This window comes from Oncorhynchus nerka, unplaced genomic scaffold (genome assembly GCF_034236695.1).
Source record: "Oncorhynchus nerka isolate Pitt River unplaced genomic scaffold, Oner_Uvic_2.0 unplaced_scaffold_1002, whole genome shotgun sequence".
Lineage (NCBI taxonomy): Eukaryota > Metazoa > Chordata > Actinopteri > Salmoniformes > Salmonidae > Oncorhynchus > Oncorhynchus nerka.
Genome location: NW_027040293.1, coordinates 60001 through 63274, shown reverse-complemented (window position 1 = coordinate 63274; position 3274 = coordinate 60001). Strand labels below are relative to the sequence as shown.

The window sequence follows — 3274 nt, the reverse complement described above, 5'->3', positions numbered from 1 at the left end:
TTTCACTGTAAGGTCTACTACACCTGTTGTATTCAGCATTTCACTGTAAGGTCTACTACACCTGTTGTATTCAGCATTTCACTGTAAGGTCTACTACACCTGTTGTATTCAGCATTTCACTGTAAGGTCTACTACACCTGTTGTATTCAGCATTTCACTGTAAGGTCAACTACACCTGTTGTATTCAGCATTTCACTGTAAGGTCTACTACACCTGTTGTATTCAGCATTTCACTGTAAGGTCTACTACACCTGTTGTATTCAGCATTTCACTGTAAGGTCTACTACACCTGTTGTATTCAGCATTTCACTGTAAGGTCTACTACACCTGTTGTATTCAGCATTTCACTGTAAGGTCTACTACACCTGTTGTATTCAGCATTTCACTGTAAGGTCTACTACACCTGTTGTATTCAGCATTTCACTGTAAGGTCTACTACACCTGTTGTATTCAGCATTTCACTGGGAGGTCTACTACACCTGTTGTATTCAGCATTTCACTGTAAGGTCAACTACACCTGTTGTATTCAGCATTTCACTGTAAGGTCTACTACACCTGTTGTATTCAGCATTTCACTGTAAGGTCAACTACACCTGTTGTATTCAGCATTTCACTGTAAGGTCTACTACACCTGTTGTATTCAGCATTTCACTGTAAGGTCTACTACACCTGTTGTATTCAGCATTTCACTGTAAGGTCTACTACACCTGTTGTATTTTGTATTTCACTGTAAGGTCTACTACACCTGTTGTATTCAGCATTTCACTGTAAGGTCTACTACACCTGTTGTATTCAGCATTTCACTGTAAGGTCTACTACACCTGTTGTATTCAGCATTTCACTGTAAGGTCTACTACACCTGTTGTATTCAGCATTTCACTGTAAGGTCTACTACACCTGTTGTATTCAGCATTTCACTGTAAGGTCTACTACACCTGTTGTATTCAGCATTTCACTGTAAGGTCTACTACACCTGTTGTATTCAGCATTTCACTGTAAGGTCTACTACACCTGTTGTATTCAGCATTTCACTGTAAGGTCTACTACACCTGTTGTATTCAGCATTTCACTGTAAGGTCTACTACACCTGTTGTATTCAGCATTTCACTGTAAGGTCTACTACACCTGTTGTATTCAGCATTTCACTGTAAGGTCTACTACACCTGTTGTATTCAGCATTTCACTGTAAGGTCTACCACACCTGTTGTATTCAGCATTTCACTGTAAGGTCTACTACACCTGTTGTATTCAGCATTTCACTGTAAGGTCTACTACACCTGTTGTATTCAGCATTTCACTGTAAGGTCTACTACACCTGTTGTATTCAGCATTTCACTGTAAGGTCTACTACACCTGTTGTATTCAGCATTTCACTGTAAGGTCTACTACACCTGTTAAATTCAGCATTTCACTGTGAGGTCTACCAGACCTGTTGTATTCAGCATTTCACTGTAAGGTCTACTACACCTGTTGTATTCAGCATTTCACTGTAAGGTCTACTACACCTGTTGTATTCAGCATTTCACTGTAAGGTCTACTACACCTGTTGTATTCAGCATTTCACTGTAAGGTCTACTACACCTGTTGTATTCAGCATTTCACTGTAAGGTCTACTACACCTGTTGTATTCAGCATTTCACTGTAAGGTCAACTACACCTGTTGTATTCAGCATTTCACTGTAAGGTCTACTACACCTGTTGTATTCAGCATTTCACTGTAAGGTCTACTACACCTGTTGTATTCAGCATTTCACTGTAAGGTCTACTACACCTGTTGTATTCAGCATTTCACTGTAAGGTCTACTACACCTGTTGTATTCAGCATTTCACTGTAAGGTCTACTACACATGTTGTATTCATGTGACAGATACAATTTGATTTGATTAAATGACTACCACCCTCTTTGTCTGAAGTGTCAACTGTGTCAGAGACAGTTGACCCCGGGACAACATGCTGAGGTATGGAGAGAGAGGGAGGGAGGGAAGAGGAGGAGGGAGAGAAGGGAGGAACAGGAGCTGAGGGAGAGGAGTATAGCGGAGGGGGGAGACGTAGGAGGGAGAGAGGGAAGGGAAGCGGGAAAGAGAGTGAGTCAGGGAGAGAAGGGGAGGGGAGAGAGGGAAGAGAAGGGGAGGGAGAGGGAAGAGAAGAGGAGGGGAGAGAGGGGAAGGGGAGGGGAGAGAGAGTGAGTCATGGAGAGAAGGGGAGGGGAGAGAGGGAAGAGAAGGGGAGGAGAGAGAGAGAGGGAAGGGAAGGGGGAGAGAAGGGAGGAACAGGAGATGAGAGGGGAGAGGTAGGAGGGAGAGAAGGGAGGAACAGGAGCTGAGGGAGAGGAGTATAGCGGAGGTGGGAGACGTAGGAGGGAGAGAGAGAAGGGAAGGGGGAGAGAGAGTGAGTCAGGGAGAGAAGGGGAGGGGAGAGAGAGAAGGGAAGGGGGAGAGATTGAGAAGTGGAGGGAAAGATAGTGTCAACAGTGTCAGAGACAGCTGACCCCAGGACAACATGCTGAGGCACTGATAAGATAATTTTGTTCTCCAGGAACATAACCCAATTTAATTGTATTACTCAGTCTGCAAACCAGAATTTGTAAGATCCTGGTGGAATGAAACAGACGGAGATCCAGCTAAAATAGAGAGTCAAAAAGGTTTATTCACGGGACGTCCTAAGGTCAAGAATACAAAACAATGAATTTAATACTGACTTCTCACGCACACACATTCACACATTTATACACACACACACACACACACACACACACACACACACACACACACACACACACACACACACACACACACACACACACACACACACACACACACACACACACACACACACACACACACACACACACACACACACACACACACACACACACACACACACACACACACGTCTCTAGTCAGGTCGGCACCAAGCTCAGACAGTCTGTGTTTATAATACCATAAAGACATCTTGTCTTTACCCTCATTCTGACTAGACTACACATTTATTGATTATGATGTTATACATTCTAATCACTTCCACATGTTTCAGGGCGGAATATTCTAATCATTCATTCTAATCTGTCTGTCTATCAACATGTATGTGTGAATCTCATGAACTAAGATGTTTTCTGTGCTTTGTGTCTCATCATGATGAGAAACCCTACTACACTAACTGATACATGAAGATGTTTGGTACCAGAGGTAGATACTGTGAGAAACCCTACTGCACTAACTGATACATGTAGATGTTTGGTACCAGAGGTAGATACTGTGAGAAACCCTACTACACT

General features: G+C 43.0%; 1 long non-coding RNA gene across 1 annotated transcript in view; it reads left to right on the top strand.

Moving 5' to 3' along the window:
• Positions 1 to 1905: 1905 nt before the first annotated feature.
• Positions 1906 to 3274, top strand: part of LOC135570269 (uncharacterized) — a 3732-nt gene continuing 2363 nt past the window's right edge. The window contains exon 1 of the long non-coding RNA XR_010463495.1: positions 1906 to 1958. This is a non-coding gene — a long non-coding RNA (uncharacterized LOC135570269). The remainder of the gene's footprint in view (positions 1959 to 3274) is intronic.